Here is a 19359-nt window from a genome sequence, read left to right as displayed (position 1 = left end):
ATCAGACTGCACTGTGATCAGCTGGGTAGATACTCAGTGTATCTCCACACCCAGGCATGTGTGAATGCCGTGTTGTAGCTAATGGGCGCACGCGTGACCCAAGTATGTGCTGGTAATTACGTTGGTGTATGTGTGAGTGTTCTACTTTAACCCCAGTGATGCCTAGGTACTTCGCACTATATCGATCCTCGTGCGGTGCGTCAGGTGGGGATGTTCTACACGGGAGAGAACAGAGGTGTGAGAGAACGAAAGATAGGAAAATGCCGGAGCGCAAATGAGTAGAAGGGGGAGGCACCAGTGGGTAGGATGGGGAATCTAACCTTAATTATATATTGATGTATGCATGTGGCTTATAAATTCCCTGCAAGGTAAAAATTTGGTATAGTGCGCGCTTGGTACAGCCATCTTCGTCTCCATCTGCCCGCTCATTTCCCTGAACACCAACAGAATTTCACATCCTGGTGCCCCTTGTGGAAAAAGGCTTCCCACTCCTGGATCTTATAGACCCCAGAGTGGACAGAACGATGCTGGACCCCACCACAGCAAAAACCACATTTAGAATCGGAGTAAACAGCGAAAAGACATCCAGCTAACAGGAGCACTAAGGGTGGGAATGGAAAAGCCCTGTTTAAGGAGACTATCAGAGGGGAGACAGGTTACCTCAAGATAACTTCAGTCTCAGATTAGGCCTTCAAGTTGATGTCCTGATCAACCTTGCTTTTGGCCGCAACCAATCCAACGCATGCATCACAGCCCGGAAAACAACTAGTGGTATGCAGGTAATTCCTTTTATGCAAGAGAGGAGAATGCTGAAGTCTTGGTCCCTTTACACTTATTGAGTACTCTTAGTGTACTCACTGCTTAGTGAAATCATCGCTTTTCATTAGGAGAATTCTGCACTATCTACCAAGCCTTTGCCTTACGTAGTGGTTTTAATGTGTAGATTTATGACCAATCCCTCCAGAATTTTCCAGGTGTAAATTATGATGCGTCTTCTCGCCTATGTTCCATGGAGTACAGTTCGAGAAACCTGTAGCATTCCTATTACAGCCAATGAAGGTTCTCCGTGCTTCCTCTAGATCTGCAATTTCGCCTGCCTCAAAAACGTACAGCAATATTTCCGTCGAGAGAAAAAACCAACCTCGGGATCTCATGTTTTGTCGGTTCTACTTATTAGGCCTATTATTTTTTTTTATTGCTGTTGTGGTAATGCAAGTTTTTGACGTTTTATCACTCCAAAGTTCCTCGCATCAATCAAGACAGTTTATATTGTTCCATTTTTATTGCCTCAATTTTTCCATGGCGGAATAAGAGATATCTGTTCACACTGATCATGTTTCCTGTGGTCGACTGGAAGACGTGGTTTATATCAGCTTGCAGATTTCCTGTGTCAACGGATGCCATTCCCACACTTTCAGATGTAGAACTCTGCGGAGAAGGTAAAGCCCTTGAGGGAAAGGAGAGCTCCTTAAGGAAGGGGAATCCCGAAGTGAGAAGCCCCCGACGAGAAGAGGGAGACCTCCGCTAGGGGGATGACTCGCGGGGAGAAGGGCAGCCTATTGGGGAGGGGAAAGGTTAGCCCTAGGGGAGAAAATTAGGCCTCCGAGGAAAAGCATCAGGCTGTGACAAATGGCTGGAATAAAGGGGCAATACAAGTCTTCAACTTCCTAATGTGCATCTTTATCAGAGGAGGGGAAACATGCGCAGGAGTCTGCATCAACTACACCTACACACACACACACAACCTGACGTCAGCCACCTCATCCTAGGGAAAAAGAAGTGTGCCTGTTTTATAGTGTATGCAGCAGAGCGTTTTATGTGAGTGGTGTCTCCATAAATAGAAGGAACATTTTCTGGGGTAAAAACATTTACTATATTAAGGAGAAACAGAGTAACACAACAGTACAGTGGTCCATTTATTTACATACAATATGGCTGAAGAAACGCAGTCTAAGCACTGCTTTACCTGTAAACCTGCAAACAAAGAAACCGGTGTAGGGAGAGCCAGAATGACAGACTGAACAAATTCAGGTAAGGAAAATTTTATATATAAAAAAAAGGAAAATGCAACTCTGAAAAGTTAAATTAAAGATCTAAAGACCTCCCTAGAGCAAATTCAGAAGACATTAAGTGAGCAAGTTGAGGTGAACAGATCAAGAATTCTTTATATGGATAATACAGAGAAGGAAATTAAAGATTTAATAGACTACAAAATTAAAGGAAAGGCTTGGAAGGCTAAAAATCTAAGACTAAAGATAGCCTTTGCAAAATTTACTTGACAGATTGAACAATATGTGGCATTAACTAAAGAATTCACTGCTAGAACCAATATTAGTCAAGAAATAAGGAGATGTCAAATAACTCTTATTGAGGGACGCTGTTAATAAACTAAAAGATTTCATAAACGCAAATGGGAAAAAAGGAAACAGTGAGAAAAATGCATTTTTGAAGATTTTAAATAAAATAATATAAATGGCAAATTACTCAGTTTGGAGAAGAGACAGTAGGGACGGAGGAGGATTGGCAATGCTGGTAAAAGACTCCAAGTTATGGAAATTTAAATCCGAAATACGGAAAATGTTGAAATTTTACGAATAGTATCAGATTTAGTGTTCACTTGAACAGTGCAAAAAAACTTTCAACCTACCTAAACCCACTGGGAAAGTGTGATCGTGTTCTTTCGAAAGTAACATGTACCGTGAAATATGACTTAGAAGATGAAAGAGAAATTCATAAACTGGAAACAATCAGATTATAAGAAATGGAATTACGTTTTAAAATAGTATTTTGGAGAAATTAAATGGAACAGTTTCCAACAATAGACAGATATAAATAATCTGCAAAATGAGTTATGTAGTGTACGTGAAAATGTAATTATACAGTTTAATCCAAATAAGAATACATGACAAAATGAAGAATGTTTTAATGAAAGGTGTTGGAGAGCTATAAAAAAAGGGAGGAAGTGGGAGCTTGGAATATATGAAGTGAGCCAATCCAGAAACTTAACGAAAGATTCCAGGAAGCTAGAACTTAACATACAAATGTAAGGAGGAAGAAATTTTCGAAATGTCAATAGTAGAGAAGAGCAATGTAGAATCAATCTTCTAAAGATTGTAAAAAGTAAACTATATGTTATGTTAAAGACAAAATACAGAAAAAAATATATGAAATGTGTGCAGTATACAAGAAAAAGGTACAAAGATCAAAGGAAAGTTTCAGAGTGCGTTCACAAGTTATTTTTCATGTAAGTGAATGTGCAGATGAGTTACGTAAACCCAGTACACAGATTCTAGAGCAGATATAAGACGCAAGAGGCCAAAGGTCAGCGTTACCTATTAAGGAGGCAGAACCTTGAGCTAAGTATCGATCCCCGCAAGCAAGCACACACACACACACACACACACACACACTACTGAAGGCAGAGTCGAGCACCACAAGGATACCTGAAGTCAAACTCCGCACAATACCCGAGGCCGAGCTGCCCACAATACCCGAGGAAAAGCTGCGCACAACACTCGAGGCCGAGCTGCCAGTCATACACATCCCAAAAAACTAACTACAGTTGAAAAATGAGAGACTTGTGCAGCATTTGGGAATCTTTACTGAGGAAAAGTTTCCCCAGCCAGTGGTTTCTTCAGTCCAATACAGAGAATAACAGGAAGACAAGGAGTCGATGTGTTCAGTCCATCAAACCTGAAAAACGTACAGAATGCGTGTGGAGAAGTCTCAGCCGAGTGAGGTGGCGGCGGCGGCGACGTTGTCACCACTGGACATATTCACTAGTGTAAGTAGATCATGCCTATAGGTTAGGCAAATGTTTCATTCTTCAACCTGTCAGTTTTCAACACCATTTTCATCACATACTAACCACAGTATGTGATGAACTCGTCAAACTCACTTCATAAGACAGCAAGAGGTCCGTTGGTAATCCTTCTTACTTATGACGGGAGGGTTTATTTTACATTTCTCCCCCCCCCTCACTCTCTCTCTCCCAATAAGTTATGGTATAGTGTAGATATAGGAACAGGTCCTTAAATTTATTGCCAGGTCTATCTATTCTCTGCTTAAGAGATCCCATTTAAAGTTCTTTTGGATATACCCAGTAATTTAAATTTAATGATTAAACACAGTCCATAAATGATCCCTATATATTTGCCTTGAATGTACCTATGAGCACAGAATATTTTAGGTGTGAGAGCATGAGTGTTTTGAATAGCACCATCATTGATATTATTTCTCTCTGAAAGCTCTCATAGCCAATCTTGACTTTTTTTTCTGGTTCGTTTGCCTTTGTTTTTTTAAATGACAGGTCATCCGACATCATTAGTCCGAAGTCATTTATATGGGTCTTTAGTTCTGCTGGAGGCTTCTCATGACCCAGTTCCACATCAGGCCTCCTGAAAGATCAAGGCCTGATCAACCAGGCAATTACTGCTGGCCGCACGCAATCCAACGTACAAACCACAAGCTAGCTGGTCTGGCATTCATTTAAAGAACTTGTCCAGTTCCCTCTTGAAGACATCCAGAGTGTTGTTGGTAATTACCTTTTGCACGAAGGGAGGGCGTTGAAAAGTTATAGAGATTTCGGTTTTCAGATTTGGATCCAGTCCCTCCAGGATTTTTCATGCTCAAATAAATATGCACCTTTCTCGCCTGCGTCCTAAGGAATACAGCTGAAGGGACCTCAAGCGTTCCCGGTAATTTGGATGCTTGATTATGTGTATACGGGCAATTAAAGTTATCTACGGTTTCCAACTCGTCAATCTTGACTGCTCAAGCTTGAAGGCCGTCAGTATACAGCAGTAATCTAGCCTGGAGAGAACAAGTGACGACGAGCATCAGCATTTCATCTTTAAACTTCTAGTTAAGTATGCTATCATTTTCCTTGCAGTAGCAATGGCATCACTGTTGTACCCCTCTGAGTGAGGGATCTTCTGATATTGTCACTCCCAAGTCTCACACATGAGACTTCCGCTCTACTGTAGACACTGTCCACTACTCTTAGTCTATTTCATCCATTCTATGGCTGAGCAACTGAAACTCGTCCTCGTCTGAGGCCCACTGGAAGACTGCTTACATCAGTCTGAAGATTCGCTGCCTTCAACGGACGCCACTCTCAGATTCTGGTGTCATCAGTAAAGTATGTTACGGTGTTATGACTTGTACCCCTGTCAATGTCGGATGAATGACAAACTAAGTGAGACAAGTACTGTGCCCTGAACAGAGCTTATCACTATTACAGCCTTCAACTTTACTCTAGTTACCACTACTCTCTGTTGTATTAAAGTTAAGCATTTATCTGTCCACTTTTCTAGTTATTCCTTTAGCAGGTATATTATGTGCACTCACACCTTGGTCGCACTTGTCGAACGCACTTGCAAAATCAGTATACACAACACCAAAGTTTAGATTCCCTTCCAGAGTATCCAGGCCCGCATCATAATGGTGATCTAGCAGTTATGAAAGGTAGGAGCACCCTGCCTTAACCCCATGCTGCCATGGAATGTGCAACTATTGCAATTGACAATCTTGCTTCTTAGGGCCCATTTAAAAAAACTGGTGTGGAATTAGCGCTATTGCTCTAAAAAATTTCGCAATTACTTGACTGCCTCTGTGACATGGGGGCATTATCAGTAGGTTTCAAGGACTGGGATGACGAACTAGAGTAACAAGGTCCACAAGTCTGGGCCTGGAGCAGAATTCATGGGAATGCTGTCGATGGCTTCTTCAAAGTTGACTGAGGAATGTTACATCAAAAACTGTAGAGATGTTGGCTACGTTTCAAGTCTCGTTCATGAAAAATTCGTTAGAGGTCTTCGCTCTGACGAGTGGTTTACTGAACACTCGTACTGGTACTTTAGCATTCCACTCATTTCTTGATTGTCTTCAGTGATGCTCCGTCTAATTTAAGTAGAGGCCCTATGTTACAATATGAGGCCCAACCCTTTCCTCACACACTCCACGCAAGCTAGCTCTTGTAGTTAACGAACCTTAAAAGCTAATACATGCCGATAGCCTCAATGCCCTAGTGACATCTCAGCTCAGGCTGACAGACTTCAACACTATATATGTGACCCATACTATGTAAAGGAAATCTTGCGCTACTGCTAGCTAGCTTTTGTTTCCATGGTGTAACTATCATATCGAATAGTAGCACATCATTAATTTATCCAATTTTGCTATATAAAACACTCTTTACTGGATGTCGACCGCCCTCCCCCAATACACACCTTCCCCTCTACATTATTTGAAGTCTATACCCCCCCCCCACTCTTAAAATCCCCCCTCCCATACACACACCTCGACTTAACAAGACTGGAGGTCAAGTTTACCACTTTTTTTTTTAGAAACATCAATGAATATAAATACATGTTCATATTGATTTTATTTTTTTTAGTCTGCGATACTTAAATGCGGATCACAACGTATTCAGACCATAAATCCGGGTTTAAAATTCTATTTTATCTCATGTAGAGGTGAGCCCGTGCAGTTTGTTCAACAGAGGGAGTGGTAGAGGCTTGATCTCCCGTTCGTTAATCGTGGCAGCCCCTGTCCAATCAAGCTGTCTGTGATCAGTCACACAAGATGTAGCATACTGAAAGACGCCCAGTGCTTGAGGCTTCTCTTGTTAACAATCTAGCAGCTTTTTCTCTCCCGCTACTCAAACGCCAATACTTTCAGTCGTTCCCTGTAGTTAAGATGCTGTACTAATTATACCTATCATTCATCACTGACAAAACTCACCGAAAGTGGTCAGGCGACTTAACATTTCTTACCTCTTTCTTGTCCACCCACAACCTTTTCCACTTCCCTATCCTGACTAACTCCTTTCCATCCTTATTCTTGCCATGCATCTAATGGACTAATAAAACAAAATCGATTATATGCTGGCAGCAAACCTTCAGGCCTTTTAAATATTAGTACCATCACCGGGAGGCCTCATCTGGGACCGGATCGCTGGGGCGTTCACCTTTAAAAAACATTCTACGTAGGTAGGTAGATCAGTGGTGTGGCTTCTCGTATTTTAAAAAGCTTTATAATCTAACCCTTAATTTTATTTTATAAAACTTAAAAGTATAACCCCCTTCCTAAATTGCACTTCTTTCAACTGACGAAGTGATGACACCTATAACCATCCCATACTCTTCCAATTTTGACTGTGTCTATATATTAAGATTCATAGGACAACACATGGTGTTGCACGTTGTGTAGGTTGTCAAGTACAGCGACAAGCAGGTCACAGTTATACGAGTAGGTTGTGGGTGTTCCCGCTGGCGGGGCTCCAACACTTAACTCTCATATCCTGTTGCCACACCCAATATTTACACCACGGTTCTCCACCCTGCTCTCTCACCTATACAAAATAATTTTCACATGTGCCTTTTCTTATCCAATTCCCTTTATATTTGAATTTGTTTATGCAGCTGTAAATCTCCATCGGAGAAATCTGCACAAATTCTAATTATACGATGTGGGCCGGTCATATTTATAAGACTGCCCTCTCGACAAACATTTCCTTTACTCCAAAGCATTTTCGATCTACTAGGCAGATTTATCACCACGCGCGACACGAGGTCAGGTTCCCAAGTAAATAGCTGAGCAATCAAGTCTACAGTTGCTTGCAGCCTTTGATATGTCTTTGATGGGTTATGGGTTTTGAGTTTTCCTACTCGTCTGTCGTAACTCTTAATCTGTCTGATAAAGCACTTGCCCTACGAATTAATGAAACTACTTTTAAGACTTACATTTGTCTTGGCAACATGTGTGTGTGTGTAGTGTGTGTGTAGTGTGTGTGTAGTGTATGTGTAGTGTGTGTGGTGTGTGTGTGTGTGTGTAGTGTGTGTGTGTGTGTGTGTGTAGTGTGTGTGTGTGTGTGTAGTGTGTGTGTGTGTGTAGTGTGTGTGTGTGTAGTGTGTGTGTGTGTGTGTGTGTGTGTGTGTGTGCGCGTAGTGTGTGTGTAGTGTGTGTGTAGTGTGTGTGTAGTGTGTGTGTAGTGTGTGTGTGTTTGTGTGTGTGTAGTGTATATAGTGTGTAGTGTGTGTGTGTAGTGTGTGTGTAGTGTGTGTAGTGTGTGTGTGTAGTGTGTGTAGTGTAGTGTGTGTAGTGTAGTGTGTGTAGTGTGTGTAGTGTAGTGTGTGTAGTGTAGTGTGTGTAGTGTAGTGTGTAGTGTATTGTGTAGTGTGTGTGTGTAGTGTGTGTAGTGTGAGTGTGTAGTGTGTCGTGTGTATTGTGTAGTGTGTGTAGTGGGTGTGTCGTGTGTGTGCCGTGTGGTGTGTCGTGTGTGTTTGTGTGTGTGTGTGTGTGTGTGTGTGTGTGTGTGTGTGTGTGTAGTGTGTGTGTGTAGTGTGTGTGTGTCGTGTGTGTGTGTGTAGTGTCTGTGTGTAGTGTGTGTGTGTAGTGTGTGTGTGTAGTGTGTGTAGTGTGTGTGTAGTGTGTGTGTAGTGCGTGTGTGTGTGTGTGTGTGTGTGTGTGTGTGTGTGTGTGTGTGTGTGTGTGTGTGTGTGTGTGTGTGTGTGTGTGTAGTGTGTCGTGTGTAGTGTGTCGTGTGTCGTGTGTAGTGTGTCGTGTGTAGTGTGTCGTGTGTAGTGTGTCGTGTGTAGTGTGTCGTGTGTAGTGTGTCGTGTGTAGTGTGTCGTGTGTAGTGTGTCGTGTGTAGTGTGTCGTGTGTCGTGTGTCGTGTGTCGTGTGTCGTGTGTCGTGTGTGTGTCGTGTGTCGTGTGTCGTGTGTCGTGTGTCGTGTGTCGTGTGTCGTGTGTCGTGTGTCGTGTGTGTGTGTGTGTGTGTGTGTGTGTGTGTGTGTGTGTGTGTGTGTGTGTGTGTGTGTGTGTGTGTGTTGTGTGTCGTGTGTGTGTGTGTGTGTGTGTGTGTGTGTGTGTAGTGTGTGTGTGTATGTGTGTGTAGTGTGTGTGTGTGTGTGTAGTGTGTGTGTGTGTGTATGTGTAGTGGGTGTGAACCTTGTAGTGCACCGTCTGTAGTGTTAGTTACCATTTTGTCCTAGGCACATGTCGATTAGACACTAGGCCTGTTGTAGGTGTGTAGGTGTGTGTGTTGTGTGTTGTGTGTGTGTGTGTGTGTGTGTGTGTGTGTGTGTGTGTGTACTCACCTATTTGTACTCACCTATTTGTGGTTGCAGGGGTCGAGTCATAGCTCCTGGCCCCGCCTCTTCACTGATTGCTACTAGGTCCTCTCTCCCCCTGCTCCATGAGCTTTATCATACCTCGCCTTAAAACTATGTATGGTTCCCGCCTCCACTACTTCACTTTCTAGGCTATTCCACGGCTTGACTACTCTATGACTGAAGAAATACTTCCTAACATCCCTTTGATTCATCTGAGTCTTCAACTTCCAATGGTGACCTCTTGTGTCTGTGTCCCATCTCTGGAACTTCCCGTCTTTGTCCACCTCATCTATTCCGCGCAGTATTTTATATGTCCTTATCATGTCTCCCCTGACCCTCCTGGCCTCCAGTGCCGTCAGGCCGATTTCCCTCAACCTTTCTTCGTAGGACAATCCCCGTAGCTCTGGGACTAGTCTTGTTGCAAACCTTTGCACTTTCTCTAATTTCTTGACGTGTGTGTGTGCGCGTGGTGTTAGTTACCATTTTGTCCTAGGCACATGTCGATTAGACACTAGGCCTGTTATAGGTGTGTAGGTGTGTGTGTGTGTGTGTGTGTGTTGGTGTGCTCACCTAGTTGAGGTTGCGGGGGTCGAGTCCGAGCTCCTGGCCCCGCCTCTTCACTGATCGCTACTAGGTCACTCTCCCTGAGCCGTGAGCTTTATCATACCTCTGCTTAAAGCTATGTATGGATCCTGCCTCCACTACATCACTTCCCAAACTATTCCACTTACTGACTACTCTGTGGCTGAAGAAATACTTCCTAACATCCCTGTGATTCATCTGTGTCTTGTGTTGGTGTGTGTGTTAATTAGTTACCATTTTGTCCTAGACACATGTCGATTAGACACTAGGCCTGGTGTGTGTGTGTGTGTGTGTGTGTGTGTGTGTGTGTGTGTGTGTGTGTGTGTGTGTGTGTGTGTGTGTGTGTGTGTGTGCGCGTGCGCGCGCGCGTTTGCATGCCTGCATTCCCCCCCTTCCCTTCCCCCCCTCTCTATTTTTTTACACAAGGTTAGGTTAAGGATTCCTAACTTTCTTGACAAGCTAAGAGCTGTTACCTACATCAGCTCATTTGAAAGCATTTTCATTGTTATGAAACATACAAGTAGGGTACAGGATGAAGCTGGAGCCATCTGTGGGCCAGTATTTTCATCTGATCAACTGACTTTCGTTGACATCAAAATGCTGTACGATTGTTCCTTACTCGAGTCATCCTGGGGATAAATGATCTCAGATGAACTGATGTTTAGAGAAGGTTACAGCCAGAGTGAAGTTGCTGATTTCTGCCCGTCTTGTGGTATAGAAGCTTTGCTTCACGTTGTCCTCGAAGCGGATCCTATTGCGGTTCTTGGACAATATTGACCTTGTACATAACAGTAAGGCCTCTCACATCCCTCCTGCGTTGAAGGCTCTGCTGAAATGACATATCTATCCACGATTGGTCCAGGCGAGAGATAAGACGTCTTGCTCTGTTCTCTACTCTGTAAAGCAGTCGCAGATGAGAGGGGGGGGGGGAGGCTAAACCAAGTGAAGCATAGTATCTCTCTCTTCTTTATAAATACAAAATATTTTATTTATTTTATATAATGGTTGCCACTGAGCCTTATGTAATATGTAAGTTATCTAAAATAATTAGCTATAATCTTGTTAGGTAAGACACACATGCAACAGTTAGGTATCTTTATTTTGAAACATTTCGCCTGCACAATAGGCTTCTTCAGTTGAGTACAGAAAAGTTGATAGAAGAGACGTGAAGACGATGTAATCAGTCCATCACCCTTAAAGTTTTGAGGTGGTCAGTCCCTCAGTCTGGAGTTTACCTGGAGAGAGTTCCGGGGGTCAACGCCCCCGCGGCCCGGTCTGTGACCAGGAGAAGAGTATTGTTCCAGAGTCTCTAAAATCTTAAAGCCTGGCCGAGGGCCGGGCGGCGAATGGAAAACTAACTCATCAAAGGTATGTGCGCTCGGTGCATATGAATAAATGAAATACTCTCACTAAATGTAATGAACTGTAATGAATAATACAATTCTACATCAGAAATGGGAAGAAATGATAAATCTGATAAACGGGATTTTTGTTTTTTAGTAAAATTTTATATAAATACTATTCACCAATTATCAGAATACCTACCAAAAGATGGAAAAAATAAATACTCTATTTCTTCAATTATAATCCTCCCAAAACTACATTACGAGTTATTAGGCACAGTTTACTACCAAAACTACCCCCCCCCTCTCCTTATTTCTATCTCTACATTACCCAAAACCAGATAACACAAAAAATACGTCATATTTCTTATTCCCACTTATAGGATGTACACTTTTCTAATACCTGAAAGACATTCAAGACAAGAAACAACATAACGCTCCCCCCGTACCCCACTAGTGCCAATTTTTAAGGAGACAGATACGCACCATTAAAGTACAGACCAGTGTCACTGACATGTACAGTATGCAGTCATGGAGAAGATTATCAGAAGAGTGGTGGAGACCCCTAGAAAGGAATGAGCTAATACACAACAACCAGCACGGTTTCAGCGGAGGGAAATCCTGTGTCACCATAGCAAATTCCGATCTCACAGCTCCAGTTCTTTACCTGCCCCTTGTCACATCTCCAGGGCTCTCACACTTTCATTCATCTTAATCCCAGGCCGATATAAAGGTACCCAAACCAGAGCGAGAACTTAACAATCGCCAGAGCTGCATTAACTCAAAACAGCCACTGTTATACTCCCTACCTTTGAATCTACGTAAAAATTGTAAATATCAATATAGCAGCTAAGTACTAGCTCCCTCGTAACTAGTGATAAATAATTGATGTTTTCTAGAATCATTGATATTACGTAAATATAAATCAAACTTTTAAAAAATAAAAAAATATTTTCTTCTCAAAGTTTATACCCATTACAAAAAAAAACTAAATTTACTTCCAACTTCTAAGAATCTAAACTTTATTTAAAAACCACACCATCACAGAACCCTGCTAGCATATAATCCTCTTTTTTTTTTAAAATACAACTCAAAAATAGTTAAAGTGGCAGCTACTCTGACAAATCTTACTCACCCTCATAAGTTCTTTACTCTTCATATCATGACCTAGCCAAAAATGGTGATTTTATAGCCTCTACCTAGCTTTTTGAGGCATTTGCTGCATTACGAGAAGAACTATGCCACCTTCCAAACGTGGGTTCGAATCCTGTTGACTGCGATGTTTCTATGTATACACCTGTTTCTTAATGTTTGGTGCACTGCTGGCTCTCTCGCTCACACACACACACACCCACACGGGTCAATCCTAGGACCAGGAAAAGGATCTTGAAGTGTGTTTAACACCGAGCACAGCTGAGGCGCACATCAACCAAATAACTGCTGCAGCATATAGGCGACTAGCGAACCTAAGAACAGCATTCTGGCATCTCGGTAAGGAGTCGTCCCGGACCCTGTACGCCAAGCCCATATTGGAGTATGCAGCTCCAGTTTGGAACCCACACTTGGCCAAGCACGTCAGGAAACTAAAGAAAGTGCTAAGGTTTGCAACGAGACTAGTCCCGGAGCTAAGGAGCATGTCCTACGAGGAGAGGTTAAGGAAACTCAACCTGACGACACTGGAGGACAAAGGAGACATGATTACGACATAAAATACTAAGAGGAATCGATAAGGTAGACAGGCAGGATGTTCCAGAGATGGGACACAACAAGGGGTCACAACTGGAAGATGATTCCGATGAGCCACAGGGATATTAGGAAGTATTTCTTCATTCATAGAGTTGTCAGGAAGTGGAATAGTCTGAAAAGTGAGGTAGTGGAGGTAGGTACCATACACAGCTTTAAGAAGTATGATCAAGCTCATGGAGCAGGGAGTGTGTGGACCTAGTGGCGACCAGTGAAGAGGCGGGGCCAGGAGCTATGACTCGATCCTTGCAACCACAACTAAGTCAGTACAATCAGGCGAGTGTACACACAGACACATGTATACATATACTACCTGGAAAAAAACTTAAGCACGCGGCTGGCACATTTCATTCAACATACAGTAACTGTATTTAATAACAGTTCTTAGTCCTTTAATATTTCCTTTCTATGTTAAGCGGCATGTGCTATATATAGTCTATAATACTGACAAGTTGACGAATAAGACTTGGTTTGAGATAATCCCGGAACCCTAACAAATATATAACGTAAAAGATGCAAAGGAATTTTCTATAAACTCGTGCATCATGATAGAAGTAACCTGTCCTAATACAATTAATCGAGAAAACCTAAGAAAACTTATGCGATGTTGCGCCACAGCTTCAACTCTTCTGTATATAATGTTAAGTTAGGTTAGTTTAGGTTAACTTAAATCAATGAAATATTGCTAAATTTTAAAATGTGAGAAAGTTGGTAAAAACCAGCATTTGAGTTCTTAAACTTGATATGTCAAGATAATATTTGACTGTCCTAAGTCTATAGAAGTCGCCCATCCCGAGAACTGAATATAAGGATGTTTGAATCTGGCAATAGGCATCTGAACTGGGACTTGTGTGGTCTGGTGACAAATGACATATCGATGCAATAAATGCGAGGCAATATGTCGAGAACGCCATCTGTAGTGTGAGGAATGTTAAGCTGATTTGCTTTACTTTCAAGCTTTTTATTTTTTTTTTATCCCAGGTCCTGGTGCAGTTGTATTCCAAATATACCTGTATCAGTTCATTGTTCTGAGAATCACTACTGCGGCCCGGTCTCAAATCAGGCCGACTGTAATGGAAATAAAATATCAAAGGATAGGGAATGATTAAGCTATACAAAGGAAAGTCAAGAGAAGTCTGCACTGAATGCAGGCACTAAGATTTTTCCTGTCCTAGTGCAAATAACTTAGCAACTTTCATTCTTGTGGATGACTGCTGTATTTAAACCGTAAGAATAATCATGTTTCATCTCCACTAACATGCCAGCCTCCTGGCCAGAATTACCAGGCCTCTTCCCCCACCCAGCTGCCAGCCTTTGGCCAGAATTACCAAGTGTAATCGTCACCCAGGTTCCTGCCTCTTCGCAAGAATTACCAGGTGTAATCGCCACCCATATGCTAGCCTCTTGGCAAGAATTTTAAGGTTTCACAACCGCCCACATGCCAGCCCCCTGCTAAGAATTATAAGGTTTCACCACCACCCACATGCCAGCCTCTTGACACAATCCAGCCTTATTTGCCAAGACATCCAACGTTTGCAGCTAGCAGCCCCACGTAAGCACCACAAGCAAGTTGATCAAGCTTTCACGTTTTCTGTACCTGCAACTACCAGTGCATGGTTCTGGAATCCTCGTCCCAGTCACTGTTAATGTATGCCACCTGTAGTCCAATGTAAGCACTACAATATTACTAATCAGAAACTTTCAAGTTTCCCTTTTTTTGGTGAAATATAATTTTACAGGTATCAGAGATTTTATATAAAGTACTATACAATTAAAGGAAAATAGCAGATGACAACTAAATATATGGAGTAGGCAATAAATTAAAACACTTAAGAGAAACTTAAAACAGCAGGCTTTACAATAAGAAATATTCAACAAAAAAAGACGTAAGGGAAGGGAGAAAACCAAGTTAAGGAAGACTGTTAAGTGAAGTGACTTACGTTGAAGCACCGAGCTGTGGACTGTACACAATCTGAGTACGAGATGTACTTACGGTAAAAGTGGCTATGGAATACCACTATGTGACCACACACAGTTAAGCTTTAATAATCTATTACAAGCTGAATTTAACACATATGAAGGGGACGGGAGATAGAACACCAGAATGCATGCATTAGCAGAATCTTTCAAAGCAAAACAAATGTCTACAAGTATACTACAGTAAGGTATCAATGACATGTAGTATGTCCAAATTAACAGAAAAGATTGTCACAGATAGTAGTTGTATTTTCTTTGCCAAGGGGCGTAAAAATTTTTCTGGCTGCGGGTCTTATGATGACATATGATGAACCTTTATTTGTCTGCTAGTATACCGGTCCACATAGTAAAACTTTTAAAGATCACATCTTAAGATAAAATTATATATTTTCCACTCCAAAAAAAAAAAAAAAATAGCACTACACAGCAGTGTCCAAATATAATGGGACAGAAGAAAGGTACTGGAGCGCTCTCTCTCAGAGGGGGAGTGAGGGGGTAACAGGGAGAGAGGTGGGAGGGGGGGGGGTTCAGGTTTAGTCTTTCATCTCTCATGATTCGTGCGTCCTGTACTTTGTTTCATGGGCACAAACAGTGCGTTATTAGGTCAACCGAGACTAAGTGGTTCGCGGTACTTGACTAGTCCTTAGGATGCCACCCATAACAGTCGACTATTGCCCTGGTACGTATTCACTGAAGGTGAATAGCAGCAGAGGGAGTAAGGAGGCTGGTAAATACGTCTCGACCTGCCCAGGTGAGGAGTGTGTGGCAGGGGTTGGAAGAGGGGGACGCGCGCGTGCGAAGATTCCAAGTGACTTACAAGTCACTGAGAAAGCAGGGAAGCGTTTGATAGTTCCTCCAGATAGTGATCCAAAAGATACCATAAGCAAAGAGGGGTGAAAACGGAAGTTTTCCAGCGGATCAAGCAGTACCTGAAAAGCAAGACAGTGATAGTATGGGAGGAAAGTGTTCTATGGGTAACGGCATCTAGTGGAACTACAAGGAAAGTATACAAGGTAATCTATTATTCTTGATAACATGCATACATGACCTGCGAAGATAAGAAACTAATAAAAAGAATACGAACTGTACTACCTACCTGTCGATAGCTCCGAGGATTATCGCCCGGCCTCCTGGTCAACGGCCTGGTCATTCAAGCTGATTTCTTGCACAAATTCCGAAGTGGGTACCACAGCCTTGCTGATTAGGAGCTTTTGAGAGCTTGCCACGTTCCTCTTGACAGGCAGTGGTTTATTTGTAATTTCTCGATATTTAAAGTGAGAATGTTCATAAGCCTCCAACCATTTATGTTTATCGAAGTCTCGGTGTACTTACTGCACCCGTTTTATTTTCAGCGAGTAGCCCTTCTAGTATTGTCCTCGTGTGAATTATGATATATACTTCTCGCTGCATAAATTTTAGACGTTCGCAACTGTTTAGTATATAGTGCCTCAGTAACTTAAAAAATGTAGATTTCGAAGTTATAATTCCTGTAATATTTCCTTCCCGATTTAAGAAGCCTGGTCTGGCGAGACTTATCCCTTAATGGTTATGGAGATCATCGTACCCACGGCTCAGACCTGTCCAAAGGGGCCGATGATCCGCAAAAATATTAACATTTAACAAATATCAAGAGATGATATACAACATTCTCAATGTATTAGAGTGAACAAGGAAAGGTAGTTAAAGATGCGGAAGAGTTTGTACATAACTTAATTGCTGTGGTATATGAGCCACAGTGATGACAAAATACTTTTTTTCAGTCTCGTGTAATACGTAGAATGAAATAGAAAGATGGAGTCAAATACCACACACCGATTCAAAAGTTCAGTATCGAACCTAGAGTCCAGAAATCACGTAATTTGATTTACAGTACTTATACCTAAGAGCCATAAGCGCGTGTACTTTAAGAATACATGCGCTATATTGGAGATAATTCATGTACTGCAATATTTCAATTATTAACAATAGTCAACAATACAAATTAGCTCATCTTTTGTTGCACGTTGTAAATCAGTTTTTTAAACAAATCCAACCAAGGTATTGACCCAAAACCCATTCACCATCAGACTGTTTATAGCTGTCTTTCCAGAAGTGCACCGACATCGCAAATCAGATCAACTGCCGAACTGCGACAACTCGATCCATCAATAGAGTAGGCACTGTAATTCGAACTTCGAGAACAAGTCCGAATAAGTCCCTAAAACCACTTGTTTACTTTCTCAACATAAGCATGCACCACAACGTGTGCACGTGCATGCTCACACACCAGCAAATGCACATTTATGAAGATTGGGAAAGAATCCACAAGACTGGACCCAAGAGAAGACTCCGGGGACCGAGTCTGCAGACTCGGCACGTCCTGGGAGTATGCATGTCGCCAGCAGCACATCAGCCGAATAACCTTTGTAGCCAATCCTCGCCTGGCAAATCTGAATGGCCTCCAGGAATCTCAACAAGAATCATTCCGGGTGCTTTATACAACATGTGTCAAGACCACCTTGAAGTACACAGCACCAATATAGAAGCCACACCTGAGAAAGTATGTTAAGAGACGGAAAAAGTGTAGATGTATGTAACGAGACTAGTTCCAGAGCTAAGAGCTATGGAGGCTAAAATAATTTAATCCAACGACCCTGGAGGACAGGAGGACCTGGAGAGACATAACATATACAATACTCGCAGAGATTCACAAGGTAGACAGGGACAGGCTATTTGAGAGGTTGGAAACGGGTACTCTGGGGTACAGCTGGAAGACAGTCATAAAGATATCAGGAAGTAATTTTTCAGTTTCAGGATGGTCGGAAAATGGAATGACCTCGATGTAGTGTAATCAACATACAGGTGCGAACACACACGAGGACAAAATTGTAGAGGAATGAGTAGAAGTAAGAGTATTTGAGTAACGAAGCCATTAGCTGGCAAAACGTTTCCTCCACAATAAAGATACCTAAATGTTGCACAAGTGTTTCATTCATTAACTTGTCGGTTTTCTAAATCATTTATAAAATATGTAAGACATAGCAACATCCTGAGATTCTGACGAGAGTATATAAACCCCCTCTCCGTGCATGTGCTGCACATATTTCTAATCGTTATAACTTTTCAACGAGTGGACTGGTAAGCCATATGATGACTCGGGTCATCATATGACTAAGACCCGAGTCAGGAAACACTTGTCCTGTTTCCTGACAAACCTTACTTAACTTCAAATGCTGCACTTCTATCAAAGACTGGTGGACCGAACACACATCCAGGCTGGGGGACTGATTACCTCAAGCTTCCATTCTTCCCTGTACTGGACTGATGAAGCCACTGGCTGGTGAAAAGTTTCATCCACAATAGATACCCAAATGTTACAAGAGTTTCATTCATACAATTGTCGGTTTTCTATACAATGTATACAATATCCTCCAATGCATTTATATCCATTCTGTAGAATGGAGACCAAAACTAATAAGCCTTACTAGTTATGTACAGTGATCTAAAATAATTTCTGGACTCCTGTTATTCATTATTCTTGATATAAATTTAAGCACATAATGTTAACCTCATTGTGCACACTTAGGCACTGCTGCCTTGGCTTCAGATTTCTGCTTACCAGGACTCTGAAGTCTTTTTCACATTCTGTATGATCAAGCTCTACATCTTGTTTATAACTAGGGTTTATTTTCATTCCCAAGGATTAGAACTTTATACTTGTCCACATTTCACTGCGATATATCACTTTCCAGGCCATGACAATGACTGGCCGAATAACAGATTCTGAGGATACTAATGAACTATTGTCTAACGTATTCTGTCTGATCACCTAGTTTATAACTATGGGGGTTATTTTCAGTGTTCCTTTCTTTTGTATATCAATGATATGCAATACCGACAATGATGAATTAGACATATGCTGAACATTTGGGCATCTTCATAGATGTTTCGCCATCCAGTGGATTTATCAATACAATTCATGGACATAATCTGTAGACTACAAATATATACAGACGACAGTGGAAGATGAAGATGCTCAGCCTAAGAGCAAGTGATGTATGATAATTCTATGTAACTGTATTTGTGTATACCTGAATGAATAAACTTACTTACTTACTTATAGTCTTGAAAGAATCTCAGATTCAAGCTGCTCCAAGCTGACATTAATAACGGGAAGGGAATTGGGATAGTACCACATATCCGAAAAAACTAACTGATTTATAAATCCGGCAACAAAGACTGAAAGAGCACATACAGTGTCTGGGTAGAATTTTCAAAGGGACATGAAAAATTAATATCAGACATGATATCCTGTCTCCCCAAACTTGGAAAAGTCCACTAGTGGAAGTAGATCATGCCTATACGTTAGGCAAACCTGAGGAATTTCCTGCGTCAAGATACCAAAATGTTGATGTGTCTGAAAGAATTTGTATAAATTGTTTAGAAAACTGACAGGCTGAGGGAATGATTACTTTAAACTATTCCTCAGCTTCTACTGCTCTCCTCAGTACTGGAGTCAAGAAGTCATTGCCAGAATGTTACACAAATGTCTTATTTATCAACTTGTCGGTTTTCCAAACCATTTATACAACAGTTACAATGGGCTTAGAGAACACT

The 19359-nt window shown here is 41.7% G+C and overlaps 1 long non-coding RNA gene across 2 annotated transcripts in view; it reads right to left on the bottom strand.

The window, feature by feature from the left end:
• LOC128695630 (uncharacterized) overlaps positions 1-19359 on the bottom strand; it is a 165328-nt gene that overhangs the window by 13470 nt on the left and 132499 nt on the right. Inside the window, exon 3 of one of the 2 annotated variants that reach the window (XR_011392002.1) lies at positions 15860-16340. The exons of the other annotated variant lie outside the window; for it this stretch is intronic. This is a non-coding gene — a long non-coding RNA (uncharacterized lncRNA). The remainder of the gene's footprint in view (positions 1-15859; positions 16341-19359) is intronic. 2 annotated transcript variants of the gene reach the window in all.

This window comes from Cherax quadricarinatus, chromosome 14 (assembly GCF_038502225.1).
Source record: "Cherax quadricarinatus isolate ZL_2023a chromosome 14, ASM3850222v1, whole genome shotgun sequence".
In the NCBI taxonomy this organism is placed as follows: domain Eukaryota; kingdom Metazoa; phylum Arthropoda; class Malacostraca; order Decapoda; family Parastacidae; genus Cherax; species Cherax quadricarinatus.
The sequence above is the reverse complement of the archived record's forward strand: the minus strand, read 5'-3'. Positions and strand labels throughout refer to the sequence as shown.